At 40.6% G+C, this 19,043-nt stretch overlaps 1 protein-coding gene and 1 pseudogene across 1 annotated transcript in view; one reads left to right on the top strand and one right to left on the bottom strand.

Annotated features, from left to right (window-relative positions):
• The window catches only part of LOC135236071 (opioid-binding protein/cell adhesion molecule-like), a 296,427-nt gene that overhangs the window by 271,836 nt on the left and 5,548 nt on the right, over positions 1–19,043 (bottom strand). The window lies entirely within an intron of this gene.
• Positions 10,520–12,205, top strand: LOC135236669 (uncharacterized; annotated as a pseudogene).

Below are 19,043 nucleotides of genomic sequence, written 5' to 3'. Positions count from 1 at the left end.
CAAACATTTATACATTTATGCTTTAAAAACAGTATCGCAACTACTGTTGTTACTGCTACTGAGAGGAAGAGGATTATGAGGAGGAAGAAGAATAAGAAGAATTATTGACATAGCTGCAAGCAGTGATCCCTGTGGTCTAGCCACAACACAGTCATTGACGTTGACTGATGACCCACATGTGAAAATAAAGTCTCTGAACAAGTTAAAAATTCTGCCAAAAATCAAAGTTGTACATCACGCCAAAGGAAATCAGAGAGCTGATTGGCTCCTGCCAACCATGCTTATTGAACCAGCAAGCTGTCTTTCACAGTTTTGTTAGTGACAGTTCTGAGGTGTAGGAAGGGAGAAACGAGGCCTGGCATGAGGACTATGAGTCATTATCATTTTTTAAGCACTGAATGTCTCAGAAATGATGGCTTCTGCTATCAACATAATTCAAGACAAATTTGGCCTTATTCAGAAATATGTACCATACAATTCAAAATAGCTTTTTGTCCAAGTTCCTCAAGTCCAAATTCAGCCATCTTTCAATTAGAAACTTCTCTCACGTAAATTTGTTGAGGACTGGCCTGTTGTATATCATACAAGAAAGCATGGAAAAGAAAAAAAAAATCAAAAGCAAAAAGCAGCTGCCTGCAAAAGAAAAACTTAAAACCTGATTTACCCATCAACTCCTTCACCTACATAATAGGATGAATGGTTTGGAGGGATTATTGGTTTGTAAGGGCCCGGATTTAGTTATCGGTTGTAAGGTGACATAATGGAAGGGCCCTATTTTAGAGATTTAGCATAATTTTAAAAGATAACACACTTGTAAAGGCAGAACTCATGCTGGTCTATTCTAGTCTATGCTGCGATAAACATTTTCAAAGGATAAAATGCTGATGCTTGTTCAGAGTAAGCAGTGTGCAGCTTAATACATTGTAAGCAGATCTCCCACTGCTGGAGTCGGCATGCGTCCCATTGTTAAGCGATCCTTATCTCAAATTAGAACAGGAGGCGCTGAGAGCTGATGTCTCTACCTATTGCAGTCAAAAGATTTTTCAGCACATCTCCAAGGGATGCCATCTTATTTCATTTAACGTTTTTATTTATATATTTTTGCAACAGTGGATATCTTTTCTCACCTCACAAAATATGTTTCTCCTAGCAGTCCATGGGAGTAATGGAAACCCTTTTTTGATGATGCAGACACCCTAAAACGGTACTTTTTTTTCATACATTTTAAAGAAAAAGATTTTCTTACCAGCTGTCAGCTGCTTGAGTAGCACTGCGAAACCTTGTGGTGCACTACACCGTGTATTGCACCAGACAATAAAAGACACCCCGCAGACAGAGCAGCGTGTAACCACGTACAGTACAAATGTACACAAATCATGCTGCATAGAATCACAAAACTAGAGAAAATGTAGGGCGCAATGATTTGTCCATTTTACTTTTACACTCTGACCATTAATACATTTACCTTTTGTTTATGCCATTGGCTGTATTTGTGCTTGCAGCTACAAAATATCCGTTGCTAAATTAGTAGTGGAGAAAGGAAAGTATCACGCCTCATGCAAGAAGTGACTGTCACAAAGAATGTTCTGGAATAGTTTACATGGTCTGCAGAACACTGATACATCAGGAAGGGCCAAAATGTGATGCGTGTGTATCTGCTGGACAGCAGGGAGGCTTTGTTACCCGCCATTACAAAGCTTCTGAAATTATGCCAATCAAGAATGAAGATACGTCACCCCAAGGCTGTCAACCTTGGAACTCAAGTTTTCCTCTTTGTCTTGCACAACACAAAGAAATCAAGTGCGCACACAAATACTTATTCTTATCAGGTCAAATGACATGTGTTCATGCACTTATACATAAAATCTCTACACAATGAGAAATAAATTCCCTTAGCAACAGATGTCATACAAACCTACACAGGGACAGAAGAGGAATACTCTTTTGTAATTATTTTTTATATAAACGATATTTTGCATATGAATTATGTGCAGTGCCGTGAACATACATTCTAGGCCTTATTTTTTACAGCCAGTCCAGTATACGGAATTTAGCAAAGCCCTTCGTTTAAAATATATAATTAACTTTTTGATAAACATTATTTTCTGATCACTTGGAGCATGCCATTGGTTTAACTGGCTAAGCAAATATGTTGGCTTTCAGACCGTTGGAAGAGACCACAAACGGCTGTTGACACTGGCATTTATTTGGTCCCAGTCATGCATGCTACAGGATGCTAACTCCCCATGCTCGCTGTGCTCAGACTTTATCCACGGGGCTGTGGTTCCTTGTCCTCTGAAAAGCTTCATGCTGCTACATTCTCTCTGACCTGAATGGCCTGCAGTGACCCACCCAGGGTTGTATAAGAAAGAGCAGCACACCCGTGCCAGTGTGTGCAAATACCTGCTGATCTATTTTGCCCAAGATCATTACGGAACCCTGGGCAAGGTCTGAACAACAGTATTTCATTTTGTGTTACAAAGGGCTATTTGTCTGTAAACCCTCATTTCTGTAATGTGGGATGGATGAAGAGCTGTTATATTTGTTTATAGACCACCGTCATAAAACCATACAATCCACAGTCCAAAACCCACAGCAGCATTTAACATTCTTTGGGGTATTGTCCTGTTTCAATACATCTTTGCATATCTTTGTGTTGGCAAGCAACCAAAACAAAGAGCCTAGAGAAAAATGTCATTTTATTTTCATTATGCTAGATTTACTAAATTGTTGTGGTTCTTATCCATTGCATTTTTAAGAGGATCCTATTATCTAGATATGGAGGTAGATTTGATTTTAAATGAACTTAAACTTGTTGGTGCAGTCCCTTAGTAGCCATGATACTGGCATCCTATTGTTCAACTCAGACATTCAGTGCTCCTACAACCAAACTATGAGTTGAAAACACAAATTGTGTTCTAGATTTATTAGTGGACGATTCAGGACAACTATGCGGAAGACGGAGTTTCTAAGCGCCACCGTGGTCGCCCTAGTTGTTCATTTGCCAAGCACCCCCTCCCTACAGTCTCATTTGCAACTACACCCTCCACCCACACTGGATAATAGTGTATGTGGGCATTCATAAAAACATGATTTCACTACTAAAAAATCGTATTCTGTCATAGCAACAAGATAAACCCGACAATAGCCCTAAGATATGCCAATACAGCAGTGAAAACGCTACTCACTGAATAACAAAATAAACTAGACAAAGTTTTAAAAAATGATACCATGTCATTCTACAGTCAATATTTAGGACTAAATATTGAATAAATACACAGCCTTACCATTGGTTTTACGTGTAGAGATGTCCCTTTTGAGACTGAGTGGAATAGCGTTTTATAGGTCAGCGTAACCGGAATTTTTCTTATCATCCATTCACTTACTCATTCACTCTGTGGTAGCAGTAAAAGACGCTGCACCAACGAACCGTTGTCAACGATTTTTCGTAATTTCTTGGAAAATACTAATATTATTGAGGACTTCTTGGCATAGCTAAGCCATATGTATGCTGATAGACCTATCTGACATCGTTTTCTGGAGCAAAACAGAAGCGGATTGAACTGTATCGTTGATTTACTGTCTCTGTCTCCATCTACTGAACAAATAAAATATAAACAGATAAAATTTCATCATTGCTATGTAAGTATTACTGCTCAAAATATTTCGGTTATACATGTTATTTTTTAAATTGAGTGTCTTTAAATAGGCTAGTGGTATTATATAATGTGGATATTTCACACTGTAATGTAAGCGTTAGTTAGTAGTGTAATAGTTTTTGTGATGCATGCAACAGTGATGACAAGTGTTGGAACACTGCCAAAACGTGGTGGACGGTTGAAAATTGTTTTCGTATTGTCCCATCCCCATACAAGAAAACATATGAGAGTACAGAGTATAGAAATACATTCAAGAGTTAATTATTACACATTTAGGTACTGTACAGCATTGTGCGACTATATTTTAGCATTATAATAATAGGTGTATACAATACCAGGATAATGGTTTGGAAGTGGATTGAATTTAGCAGTAAAATTTGACATGTGTTTTCCTAATGGTGGCCCCAAGTGTCTCCAAAACTTCTCAAAATGGCATCAAACATCTCCAAGTTTGAATATTGTGCATATCTTTTTCCCTAGCCATATCCCACTTCCAGAAACGAATTCTATTGCGGGTTCAAAAATATTCTTTATTTACCCATTCTCTCTTTTTGGAGAGAAAAGATGTATTTCAGTCAAAAGGTGTCCTTTTGTAGAGCTTCTATGTACAGAACGTGTTCATAATGGTTACTTATCACACACACTAAATTGATCAGAAATAATCAAAGCACTAGGTTTTACCCTGCGGTGTGCTCTGACCTACACCCAGCTGCCAGGCTGCTGTAAGTCAGGCTTGTTAGTGTTAAGTAGGCTGCTGTAATTTGAAGCAAACAGTGGCTGTTTGAAATGGTGGAGGCTCCCAGCACCCCTTTTTTTTAGTTATCAAAGCTTACAAAATAGTTTGTGGACAGTTATTGGATTATAAAATAGCATAATCATCAGTCTGGCGTGGCAATTTCTGCCCTCTTTTGGGGAAGGGGACTGCCTTGTTATTTCTTTTGTTATCTCTAGTTGTTTTACAGATCGAGATTGGGTTTTTTTGCATCAAAGTGAAAGGAATCTAAGGATTACAATGGTATGTGTGATATAGCGCTACACCTTGAATCAATGACTGAAAAGCAATAATTTAAGACAGTGTTATTGTCAGATGCTAGTGTCTAATTTCACAGCCATTGGGCTTTAAGGATTTAAATAAAAATATTGACTCAGTCGAGGTCACGCCTTTTATGGTTCCTTGTGTGGAAGAATGGTTCAATTAAATTTATAACAAACGTGGTGGCTTTCCCATGTCCAATTCATTTAAATTTTTCAGACAAACTTTAAAAATGTGTGCTGGTTGTTTAATTTTTTTGTTTGACTGAACTTAAGTTTTTTTTTTCCCCCCTAATCCCCAACAGACAACAAGTCATAGAACACACAAGCATTCATAATCCAAATTATTTGTCTGCCACTGAATATGCCCTTGTTGCTAAGTGACTGTGGTAACTCTGTATTGTGAAAAGGAAGAACATTCACTGAAGCACAGCTTATTACTTTCTTATTTTCATGTCATTGACTTGACAAAATAGTACCATGGTCCATGCAAAGTACAAGTTCATAGAATTATTGTTATTCTCATAGCACCAGACTTAGAGGGGGAAAAATCATATTAAAGTAATACTACGCTGGGGCGGCAGTGTAGTATAATGTGTAAGGAGCTGGTATGGTAACCTAAAGGTCACAGATTTGATTCCTGTCGTATCGAACCTGCAAGGGGACACTGCCGTTATACCCTTGAACAAGGCACTTAACCTGCATTGCTTCAATATACATCCAGCTGTATAAATGTATGTAATGTAAATGTAATGTAAAAAGTTACATGTAATGTGAAGTTGCAGTCGCTCTGCATAAGAGCGTCAGCTAAATGCCTGTGATGTAATGTAATGTCAACAGCAAGCCATGGTTTGCAGTCAAAAATACAAATGCATGCATTCTCTGTGTTCAGTAACAGGTGGTTTAGTAGTGGTAAGGAGCCAGTCAAAGCTCATCAAAAATACATTTTCATTCTTATGTTCAAAAAAGTACCAACATCTAATCTTATTATTCACGTGCACACCCAAAATTGTAATAAATAGTGCTTTGTACCCAAAGCTGTACACAAACTCATTACTTTTATACAGACACTTGAAGGGGTACAAACGGCTGATGAAAAATACCTAAGCTGCAGAGAGATCCAGATCCATTTCTCATGGAGCAATGGATTGTGGGATTGCATGCCATTTGGTTTACAGAATTGCTCTCCATTGGGAATGCTGAGTGTTGGAAAAACAATCATGAGCTCACTGTAAATCAGAAGCATGAAGTCACAACAGAATTTTATTTTTATTTTTTTGCCTCTGCGCTAAAACAAACTTGTGCAAGCTCGAACATCTTGGTTTCTGTGGCTCTGCTGGCTCAAACTTTGAATAATGTAGAATACAGTGCACATGGTGTTCAGTTTTAAAATGTTTAATGTGTTTTTAATGTGATTTCTGTAAACATTTAAAATATATAATATTTGGGACAGATATATATTTTTTTCTCCTTGATTTGGCTCTACTCCACAATTTTAGATTTGCAGTCAAACAAAAAATTTGGTTAAAGTGAACATTCTTAGCTTTTTATGTTATGGGATGCGTCATTTAATGAAAAGTGTACTCTCAAAATGCAATACATGCCGAATTGTCTTGTAAGGCCCACGGGAACAGGCATAGAGTGGAATTTCCTCTCTGACTGTCGTAAAGCAATTCGCCAGGTGCAGAGTCTGATATTGTCGGGACAGAGTGGCCCGTAAGACCTTGGCATCTGGTTTTGCGACAGTTAACAGGTGACACCTCTTTTCTATGGTCAAGCAATTCTAAAATTATCCCAACATCCTGGAGGTTTCAGATGGCAAGTGGTAGGGTCGCATGGTGGAAGTGGGGCAAGTTGCTCAGGACGGTTGAGGGACAGTCACAGTGCCCTCGCCTGGTGTCGCTGGGTAACTTGTCTCCCAACCTTCATAAGGAGAGAAATTTACTCACGCGCACTTTTTGTTGGGAAGTAAATCCCGATTTGGGTCGAGTGCATTGATACACTACACTATGCGGTCTTGATGCACTGTGGAGGGACATTGAGAGTTGACGGTTGGTTCATGTGAAAGATTGTGCAGTTGTTTCATGTTTTTCGGAGTTTTCATGACAATCACGAGAACAAATATTCATATTTGGTATGGTTTTTATGGTCTCTGTGCGAGTGATGCTCTGGTTTAGGTTTTAAAACCAGCAAACCTGTAGAAAATCTATTTTAATCAATTTGTAAGTAAACTGTATTTTTGGGACACTCCTCCTAGTAGCCTAAATCCATCTGTCTGATCCTGTCTGAACCAAATTCCAATCTTCCCCCTCCAAGTAAATTTATGGTTTTATGACCCTTTTGTGGCGACATCCACCTGCCTGCGCTGGGTTCTTATAGGAGAGGAACAGGGCCCTCTGGGAGTCTGCAATCAGACTTCCCACACAAGACTCTTTCTGTGTGTAGACTGCTGTCAGGTATGCTCATCTTTATCTTTGATTGTTAGACTATTTTCTAAATTCTGTAACAACAAATTGACTATTTTAAGTGTATAACCTACCTGACATTAAAACCGTTAATGACTTGATTTGTGTGGTCTTGGTCAATGTTTCGTTCTTGTAAAAGCCCTCTAAGTCGGTTTCCCCCAATTATGACTAGGGAACTGCCCGTTGGACTTGTTTGATCACCAAGTTTTCAGTTAAGGCGGGACCGTCAGCAGAACCAAGTTGATCCTGGGATGACCAATATTGGCCCTTTCGGAGTCCCTGAACCTTAATTAGGTTATACTCCCCATGAGGGAAATCTCACAACCGCTGTGTCGTCTGCAAACATCTAGTTAAATTGTCGTTACGGGCGTATCCGCGGTGCGTACCGGGTGAAACTGCGTTGACCCTCGGTGTAGAACTTCAGACGAACTGAGGTCCATTCTAAATCAAGCCTAAATTCTAATTTGGAACATAACTTATTAATGAATATGGAGTCAGATTATCACGAGGGTAAAACCTATTAACTGTTACGCTTTCTTGCTGTGGTCATGGATATATTTGATGTGTTGTTCCGCGCATTTGTGAATATTCTGATGCTCCCATTGGAATATTGACAGTCCGGCGACAGATCGGATATATCTCTGATGACAGCATAGCCCCGTTTACGAACGGAGAGTAACCTGAATGCTACTGATCCGTTTCGGGCCAGTTTTAAGCGGGATATGAAGCAGCGCCTTCATATCTAACCTGTGGCAACGGAACCAGTGCATTCTTAATTATAATTGTGCCCTGTTCTTACGAACAGAGGAAAATAACTAACATCTCCGGTTTTGAATCACACCAGCCAAGGGAGAACACGCGGTGCCTTCCCCTCCAGCTACAAACCCTCATTGGTCTAGCTGTGAGGTGTTTACAAGTGGTGACCCCGACGTGATATGGAGTATCTGGAGTGTTCCCTGAAGTTTCTGCTGGTGTTTTTCATCCCGGCGTGATACCCTTCACCGTGGGTATCTCGCATTTTCTTCTCTGGTTTCCCGATCCTTGGTGTGGTGAGTGACACAATTCTCATATATTAGCCTGTGCTAGGGAGAGTTTTTTAGTCACTGTGCAGGGGATCGACATATCCCAGACAGGCCTGGGACCGTAGAAACCAGGCATTTTCCATATTACTACCCTTCGGGGGAATTCATGAACAGGGAAAGAGAGATGCTTAGGTTGGCATGTTTTTAGGAAATGTGTTGTGATAATACGGCGGAATGCGTTCTAGAACAAACTAGCCTATAGCAGTAGATGGTTACGTATGTGTAAGGAAATGTAAACGTTTGTAGAAAGGAAGGGAGTTTTGGTGCAAGGCTTACTACTGTTTCTGCGCAGAGGCGCAGAAAACCTTGCTCAAACTTAGGAGAAAATGAGGCACTGGTGAAAAGCCAGTGAATTTTGAAGGTGAACAGTGAGAGTTTATAGCTGCCAGTAAGCGTGTGCAATCACAGAATGCACACGCGAAGAAGTTTGAACTTTGCTAGGGGGCTAACCCAGGAAAAGTGGCAAGCTTCTTATTATAATTAAATTAAATAATATTAAAATACTGCTGAATGCTGAATCAGGTGCATAACCTTGGCTTCGAAGTTCCAGCCCTGAAAGCAGAGTCTGTGCTGATCCTTAAACCCAGGTATGGCCCTGCGGCAGTACACGCATCTCAAGACCTCTGACAGTGCAGACTGCAGCTGCACCAAGTTTTGAAACTGTTCGTATCTGTCCGGAGAAAACCATACTTTAAGTCTCAGAGATCGAGGCCGGTACCAGTGTAGTCACTGAACCTCTGAGTACCGCGCCCGATGTAATGTCACAGGACCGCTGAGTGCCACGGCAAATGCAAGTCTCCATCCCTCTGAAAGTGTAGCCGCAGGCTACAACAAGGGTGGCGACCGTCTGGAATTTGCCACATGTGGGACTCATGTCTAAAGACCTCTGAGACTGGTGAAAAGGTATCAGGACACAGAATTTCTGAATTTCTGAGGTGCTGGAACCAAGGTCCTTGGCCTGTGTTATCTGTCTCAGTAACCAGTGGTATACTATTAATTAAATAAATAGGTGAAGATTTATAAAACAGTTGAGATAAGCCAGTGTAGAAGGTAAAGTTCCAACATGACTTATCACCAACCAAAAAATAGACTTTGGCCTATTATAAATAAAATAATCAATAGCCTAGAGCTAAATTAAATTATATAGGCATAGGTGTACCACCATTCACCTTTCTTTAGAAAGCTCGCTTTCAAAAAAGTGTAGTGAATTCTGGTGTACCCTATTGTTTTCATCTGGGTTTTTATTCTGTGTGTCTTAGCAGCACAAGGAGGAAATCAGAGGATTTAAACTAATAATATTAACTAATAATATATTAATTATTAACGCATGCCTGTGCACGCCATTTAGAAACTGTTAGAATTCACTAACCGACTTATTTGGGTGCCAATTAAATTAGCTAAGGCATGTTAGATACTAGAGATCTAATGGTATTTTTGTGTGAATTTCACCATAGCACAACATATACATATTAGAATCTTTGTCAAACCATTGATAAGCCAGTCAATGCCATAAATGAATATAATGTCATGAAACTTTAACTCAACTAATAAGGGCCAGTATCATCTGTGCCTGCAATGAAAATTATTTAAGGAAGAAGTCTTCCAAACTACATATCTCAAATAAATAAATAAATAAATAAGGAGAATAATCAATTACTCCTAAGTTTACATCAAGTTTGTCTTTTAACATTAAAATGTTGAAAGGGGTGTCATTTTTTGGCAAGGACTGGCTTACTGGTCTCACTTTATTCTACTTTTCTACATTTTCTCTCCTTAGATCTCCTCCTTCTTTTTCATTTACTGTTCCTCCTCCTCCTTTCTCCCTTCTCCCCATCTGTCTGTCTTGTTCTGTTTCCCCCCCTTCTCTGTCAGTTGTTGAATATTTAAGGAGCAGTAAACCTACACTCCCAAGACAGTGTCTGATTTTCTTTTTGTTTTTTCATCTTTTTATTTTTTGTCAGTTGTGGTTTAACCCCCAAATTATGCAGATAGTAACCATACCTAGATTTTCTCTTCTTTGCACAACTACAGGCAAAGAATTTCACACCTCATGGTTAGGGGGATTTGTAGGTCCTTTCTGGAAGAATGTTTTGGAAATATGTGAAATTTTCTTAATATTTATGGAATTTCTGTTAATGTTAATGGCAAGTTTCACATTCATTTTAAAATATATCTGTCACAGACTTCAGGATGCTACAACCCCCGAACACTACTTGTCTTATATGTCTTAAATTGTGCTTTTTGTGTTTTTCTGTATTTTTATACCATATGTTCATTATAATGGTTCTTTATTTTTATACTATCATTTTCAATAACCATCCACACAAAATGTATTGGGTTCTTTGTTTCTTTTCCTTTAATTCACCCAGAACAGGTGTACCCAAATTCCACTACCATACGCTCTATCGGCGTAGTAGTGAAGAATCAGGTTCTAAAATTAGATCACCTTACCGGGTATATCACTATGAGGGGCACAGAGACCATATTCACCACTCGCATGTGTTGTCATGAAAGCTCCAGCTATATCATCTGTACCTGTAACACCTTACAACCTTTTTCTCCCAATGATACCAAATTCATTAGTGTGCAGTCTTTGCATGGCCACGCTGACGCTATCCAGGTTTCCCACACACAATGGTGCGTCATCAGCGAGATGAACTCTTTCTCGTATGGAGGTCTGACCTGTCCAGCAAACCACACTTTCTGCTTGGAAGTGACGGAAGATTTGGCCATGGGTCAGATCAACATTCTAGGCCGAGTTCCACTGGAGGTGGACGTCTCCCCGTGGTGGGAGGACACATTCTACGAACAAGGAACGCGGGCCCTGACTGACCTAATGAGTTTGGTATAACAGATCATCCGTGACACCAATTATCACATCAACCAGGCTTAGGTGGAGGTGAATCTGGCCAAAAGAACGGCGGAGATCCTGGCCAGCTCCTCTACCCGGTCCGCCCAGGACACGTACACCTGGTGGGATTGGGTGTTCCGAGGGTGCGTCATCCCTAGCGCAGTCATCTTTACCATCACCCTGGTTCAATGCTGTTATTTTCGACACCTGATACACTCTCTGCGCACCTCCACTCATGCTGCATTGGTTCTCAGCCCCCTCCAGTTTCCAGCGAGGCCGGGCTTGAGACCATAAACACCGGACCTGGACTGCTGTCAAAGTTGGGCATTTTCAGTGACCCCTGGGACAGCGTTCTGTTTGTCCCACGGGGCCAGAGAGGGGAACTGTAAGGCCCACGGGAACAGGCATAGAGTGGAATTTCCTCTCTGACTGTCGTAAAGCAATTCGCCAGGTGCAGAGTCTGATATTGTCGGGACAGAGTGGCCCGTAAGACCTTGGCATCTGGTTTTGCGACAGTTAACAGGTGACACCTCTTTTCTATGGTCAAGCAATTCTAAAATTATCCCAACATCCTGGAGGTTTCAGATGGCAAGTGGTAGGGTCGCATGGTGGAAGTGGGGCAAGTTGCTCAGGACGGTTGAGGGACAGTCACAGTGCCCTCGCCTGGTGTCGCTGGGTAACTTGTCTCCCAACCTTCATAAGGAGAGAAATTTACTCACGCGCACTTTTTGTTGGGAAGTAAATCCCGATTTGGGTCGAGTGCATTGATACACTACACTATGCGGTCTTGATGCACTGTGGAGGGACATTGAGAGTTGACGGTTGGTTCATGTGAAAGATTGTGCAGTTGTTTCATGTTTTTCGGAGTTTTCATGACAATCACGAGAACAAATATTCATATTTGGTATGGTTTTTATGGTCTCTGTGCGAGTGATGCTCTGGTTTAGGTTTTAAAACCAGCAAACCTGTAGAAAATCTATTTTAATCAATTTGTAAGTAAACTGTATTTTTGGGACACTCCTCCTAGTAGCCTAAATCCATCTGTCTGATCCTGTCTGAACCAAATTCCAATCTTCCCCCTCCAAGTAAATTTATGGTTTTATGACCCTTTTGTGGCGACATCCACCTGCCTGCGCTGGGTTCTTATAGGAGGAACAGGGCCCTCTGGGAGTCTGCAATCAGACTTCCACACAAGACTCTTTCTGTGTGTAGACTGCTGTCAGGTATGCTCATCTTTATCTTTGATTGTTAGACTATTTTCTAAATTCTGTAACAACAAATTGACTATTTTAAGTGTATAACCTACCTGACATTAAAACCGTTAATGACTTGATTTGTGTGGTCTTGGTCAATGTTTCGTTCTTGTAAAAGCCCTCTAAGTCGGTTTCCCCCAATTATGACTAGGGAACTGCCCGTTGGACTTGTTTGATCACCAAGTTTTCAGTTAAGGCGGGACCGTCAGCAGAACCAAGTTGATCCTGGGATGACCAATATTGGCCCTTTCGGAGTCCCTGAACCTTAATTAGGTTATACTCCCCATGAGGGAAATCTCACAACCGCTGTGTCGTCTGCAAACATCTAGTTAAATTGTCGTTACGGGCGTATCCGCGGTGCGTACCGGGTGAAACTGCGTTGACCCTCGGTGTAGAACTTCAGACGAACTGAGGTCCATTCTAAATCAAGCCTAAATTCTAATTTGGAACATAACTTATTAATGAATATGGAGTCAGATTATCACGAGGGTAAAACCTATTAACTGTTACGCTTTCTTGCTGTGGTCATGGATATATTTGATGTGTTGTTCCGCGCATTTGTGAATATTCTGATGCTCCCATTGGAATATTGACAGTCCGGCGACAGATCGGATATATCTCTGATGACAGCATAGCCCCGTTTACGAACGGAGAGTAACCTGAATGCTACTGATCCGTTTCGGGCCAGTTTTAAGCGGGATATGAAGCAGCGCCTTCATATCTAACCTGTGGCAACGGAACCAGTGCATTCTTAATTATAATTGTGCCCTGTTCTTACGAACAGAGGAAAATAACTAACATCTCCGGTTTTGAATCACACCAGCCAAGGGAGAACACGCGGTGCCTTCCCCTCCAGCTACAAACCCTCATTGGTCTAGCTGTGAGGTGTTTACAGTCTAATTTTAAAACAGCGGCCCCATGGCTTCAAAATTCCATTGCTGTTGGGGACTGGAATCGACCAGGCTCATGTCCCCATTTTCACCCTAATAAAAAAAACACCCATTCATAAAACTAAAATCCTTTATACCATACTGTAGACACGATCTTGGAGAAAAAAATATATGTAAAAATATTGTTGTTTAGACTAGTTTTTCCGGTGACCAAGCCACCAGAAAACACGTACACTGGGGCAGCGGGTCATAGCTAGCTGTGGCTATTCGAGCTCCTGGGGATTCGGAATCCGGAGACGGCGCATGTCTCCTTTTCATCGTAATTACAAAAAAAACCCATTCGTAAACCTCAAATGCTTTATACCACACAGTAGATAAGACCCTGGCAAAGATATACATGTAAGAAGCTTGTTGTTAAAATTCCTGGTGACATAGCCACCAGAAGACATGTACACTGGCAGCAGGTTATAGCTGGCTATGGAATACTATTATATCTGCAGGGAATTCAGAATCCAGATGGTTGCACATATCTCCTTTTCACCGTAATTACGAAAAATACCCATTCGTAAAACTCAGATGCTTTATACCACAATGTAGCTAAGGTCTTGACAAAGAAATACATATAAAAACCTTATTGTTCAATCGAGGGTTAGCTGTCTAGACATGCCAGAAAACATTTTATAGGGCCTCTTCCCCGGCATAACTTGGACGAATCGGAATTGAACAATCGGAATGATGTCAAGACAGGGATTGGCTACATTTTGAATAACATTTCATTTCAGCAAAACAAAATCCCTTCTGGGGTTATTTTGAATAAGACAGGGAGCGCTGGCAGCTGTAACATTTTTAGGACATCTAAATATGTGAATGTATCAATAACAAATAACCAATTAACATTTGAAACATGTCACAATGAGTTTTTCTCTTAGTGAAATGAGTAATAATGCCTTCAGTGTGATTTGGTTTTTTATAATCACCCCACTCATTTTGGTGAAGCGTTAAGTGCAGGCACAAATGCTCATGAACAGAGTCAAATTTGCGTAGTAATTCCTGATTTCTAAAGTTCCTAAAGTAACATCGCTGAAATATCAGAGCAATTAAATCGTTTCAAAAATGCACTTATCTACTCCGATTTTGTATATTTCCTTGTTAAATTACCTGTTAAAGTGAGTCTAGATGGCAATTTTGTTTTATGTGTGTGCATGGAACTCCCATTGCGATTACATTGCAGGAAGAACGTTCAACCTCCTTACCAGTAAGTAATCCGTATTATGGTGTTACCCCTAAACCGTATATAAGGACAATACACTGGTCCTCGCAAAGATGCACATCTGGGTCAGCGTGTATGCAAACCACGTACATTAGATGCACTGAAATGGGAATATTGTTCATAATAAATGACAGTTGACGATAACCAAGGCAGTTAAAGGTAAACATTGTATTTTGCAAAGCAAGACAAATAAAGACAGCTATTCAATAAATACAATCTAACAAATTAAGACAAAGAAAAGGAACAAGAAAGAGATGATTGATGCATGCCTACATTACAACGTGCTTGTACAAGAAGACTATGGTACCAGGAGAACTGTCAAGCAGATTATCCTCCAACGATGGTACCAGGAGAACTGTTAAGCAGTTCTTGAATGTTTCATTGGACTTCCCTTAAATGCAATCCTGAGCAGCAAGTCTTCCACATTACACTGTTCCCTTTGTATGCCTAAATAAGGTCAGGACAGGAACACCCTCCGCATCACAAAGAGGCCCCCCTACTACTTTCCTCCAGGAATACTCTCCCTCCCCTGTACACACAGGGGAACCATTAAAAACCCTAGTGACAGTAAAAAGATATTTTGTATGATGGAACGTGACCTTATGCTTTTATCTGTCGCGACTTTTTTCTGTTTGCCACGAACGTTAGCTAACGTTACCTTACAATCTGAAAATTTAGTGCGCCGCAAACAAAAATGACTGCTGACTGGAAAGACTCAGAGAGAACAAAGGTTGCCCATTTCATCCTGAAATGTGAGCGAAAAGTAAAATCATCATATCGAGGGATGACTTCTTCGGCATATCGCTCAATTCTGCTGACCTTTTCATTAGGTGCGTCACACGACAATACAGAGTGTACTCGTATGATATCTGCAATGTCAGGACCACTATCAGTGAAGTCCTCTAATATCATGGAAGCCACTGCGAAAATGACTCTTTGTTTAGTCGCATCCATTTTTATTAAAAATGCGTTTGTGGCGAACTAAATGGAATGTCCATTTTAAATCGTTCAACATTTAACTATTCGCTGCAAACTTAGTTTTCCATGAACGTTTGTCATCTTGAACGCAAGTCTGGTTCCTATCCGACCCAATGGTCCCTCTGGATAAGAGTGTCTACGAAATGCTTATAATGTAATGTAATTATTTTGGCCTTTTGATTGGCCTTGAAGTCTGTTATTGGCGTTTGTCAACATGAGGACCAGAGTTGTGCCAATGAAAGTCAAGGAAGCCATTATAAGGCTGAGAAATAATTTTAAAAAACAGTCAAAGACATTGGCCAAGCCGTAGGCTTACCAATATCAACTGTTAAGAATGTCATTAAGAAGAAAGAGCACACTGGTGAGCTCTGAAATGACAGAGAATCCACATTCACCTCCATCAGTCCCTCCCCTGTCAACCTCTGCACATACTGTCTCTCAGCCCTCTCCCCCCCTGTAGAGGACTCTACTCTTCTCTGCTGTCTCTTCACCTCCTCTGACTCACTATGCCTCATCTCTACCCGGCCCGCTCATCCATCTCTGAAATGGCTCAATGTGCAGGTCGTAACCAAACTACAAGCTGCTGAAAGGAATTGGAAGAAAACCAAATCCTTGGAGAGAATGGTCAATCTTACTGCTGTTCTCGTGTATGCTTGCCTCTGCTTAGTCTACCATCTTTCACTCAGAAATTCAATCTTCTACTTCTAGCCCATGCAAATTATTCTTCATATTCTCTTCTCTCCTGTGATGACTTCCAAATCTTTTTCTCATTTTCTTCCTTTCAGTTGAAGCATAGCTACCTACATTAGAGATTAATTAAAAACAAAATGTGTAAATTAAGAGCACATCAAGGCAACATCACGGCCCTGCAGATTACTCTTGTACAACATCAGGAAGATTCAACCATACCTGACCACGCACTCCACCCAGCTACTTGTCCAGGCTATGGTGACCTCTCGTCTTGATTACTGCAACTCCCTCCTCGCAATCCTGCCAGACTGTGTCGTACAGCCACTACAGATGATCCAGAATACTGGATGGTCTTCAACTGGACTGAAATACTACTTGTCTTCAACCTTCCTAGGTTCCTTCATGTCACTCCCATGCCACTGGCTACCAGTCGCCGCCAGGATCAGGTTCAAAGTCCTGACACTCGCCTACAATGCAGCCAACAGGACAGCCCCCACCAACCTACAAGACATGATTCAATTCTACACGCCAGCTCGACCACTCCGCTCTGCAGCCGGGAGACTCGCACTCCCTGCCATTCGGGTGAATGGTTCTCACTCCTCCCTATCACGGAGCTTCTCCGCCCTGGCTCCCCAGGGGTGAAACAAACTCCCTGTTCCTCTACAAACCGCTCAGTCACTGCCCATCTTCTGCCGTAGTCTGAAGACGCATCTTTTCAGACTGTAAATGGACTAATTATCACTGCTCTGCAGGGCACTCCCAATCTAGGATCACTTATCACTTTTACTCTTCTTCCTTGTTCCTGTAGCACAGTGGTCTCAAACTCAGTGCCATGGAGGGCCGTGTGTATGCTGGTTTTTATTTCAGTCCCAGACCTTGATTATATCATTAGCTCAATAATTTGCTGAATTAGGACTGTAGGTCTGCACATAATGCATTATAAAGTGAAATGTGTTATTTGTGTTGTCTAAATAACAACCGTTGCTTATATTCTGTGCTTTAATGCAGGTAAATGCATATGGTTGCATGCGTAATTGAAATCAATTAAGGCAGCATTAATCGGTTGGAATTAAAACCTGCATACACAAGGCCCTCTGTGGCAATGAGTGTGAGACCACTGCTGTAGCACTTTCATGTTACACATGTACCTCCATCCAGCACTTATATTGCACTTGTAACGTTAACTTGATGTGGAGCTCGTTGCCATACCTCTTAGTTTAACTTAACATGACTTTCTGACCTAGTTTATGCTTCCTGTGTGAACTGGACTTATTGTGTTTATGGCTATGAATAACTGTACAAAATGAGTATTGTACCTTATCAGACCTGTGTTTTGTAGTTGTTCCAATGACCTTTGGCATGCACTTATTGTACGTCGCTTTGGCTAAAAGTGTCTGCCAAATGAATGTAATGTAATGTAAGTATTACATATGATTAAGCAAGGGCCTTATAGTGTAGAAAAGCCTGGAGAATCATTTGATCATGCTTGTTTGATCAGCAAAACCTCCCCTTGGTGGGCCTTAAGCAAGTACATTCCTCGGATGTTAAGATCAATATTCAATTTGGTCAATGCAAAAAGTCACATCAAAATATAGAAATTCTGCTTTGAAAAATGTAATAGCCAGTCATTATCTTCATTCGGTAACACACAGTTTGCCCATTGTTACATGCCCGTGCTTTAATTAATCCCCTGCTTGTGATCTGTGATTCTCTCTCTACCTGTGCTCTACCTTAACGAGCTGCTAATTACCTGATTGGCGTCACCTGCCTGTGGCCCTACAAAGCCTGCTGCAGCTGAATGGGAGAAGATTTTGGTGGACCAGTTTTGTGTGGCTGGACCTGAAGACTTGTGCTTTTTGTTCCGGTTATTTCTTTGTCTTATGTGCAGCGTTTAAACGATGAATATCCTTTTTCTTTTACGCACACGTTTTGGTTGGGTTTTAGGTCAGAGTGGGAAATCTGTGAAAGACTCGCCATTTCTTCTTTTCATCGGGAGAAAGATGACTATTTGTTGCAGATTAGGGTTAGTAGTATTCTGCAGGCCATGCCCCTCACAGAAAATACTCATTTTAGCAGGAGTAATTATTTCAATGCATGTAGTTATTTAAAAATAATAGAGGAATCCATCAACTGAGTTTGTGAATGTTGCATTATAAAGTATCCAGAAAATTCAGAGGCTGTAGAAACATTAAGCCATGTATACCAAAGCTATACCAAAGTGCAAAGAATTTTGCAATGAACAATAACCCTATCGTAGTATCAGCAGACCATTTCATTAAAAGCAGCTGAAATTAATAGTGGAACCATGGAAGCCATTTGTCAGTTAAACATATTACTGATTGCAAAAACAACGCCTTTTCTTTTGATAAGAACTTCTTTCCACTGAAATTAAGCAATCATGACTCGTCTCTTCATTTTCAGATTTTACTATGAAATCAGTCTTTGAAATCACTGAATTATTCAAAATAAATTTATCTCTTTAAAATACTCCTTGAAAACAAAATGCCTTTCTCAGACACAAGTCATAAATTACTCATGAGATGTGAGTATCTAGACATTTTATGCAGTACCCCTTTTGCTGAACAAGAGAAAAGAGTAAATAGAAATTCAAACATTTTTTCCCCCCCTTGCTATACTGCCTCATGGCATACTCTATAAAATATTTAACTAAAACACAAATAGTCTCAAAACTGCAACTTCTTGTATTTGCCTACTGCCTTAAAGTGAACTTGTCCTCCCATATCTGCAACATCGTTGGTTTGCTGACTGAGGGTAACACATTTCCCTGCAATACAATCAATTCACAATTTAACAAATGTATTCCATTGTATGCTTTTCTAGACACAGCAAGGGTGACCGAGTTTTCATTACAG

Source organism: Anguilla rostrata, chromosome 12, assembly GCF_018555375.3.
Source record: "Anguilla rostrata isolate EN2019 chromosome 12, ASM1855537v3, whole genome shotgun sequence".
Taxonomy (NCBI): domain Eukaryota; kingdom Metazoa; phylum Chordata; class Actinopteri; order Anguilliformes; family Anguillidae; genus Anguilla; species Anguilla rostrata.
The sequence above is the reverse complement of the archived record's forward strand: the minus strand, read 5'-3'. Positions and strand labels throughout refer to the sequence as shown.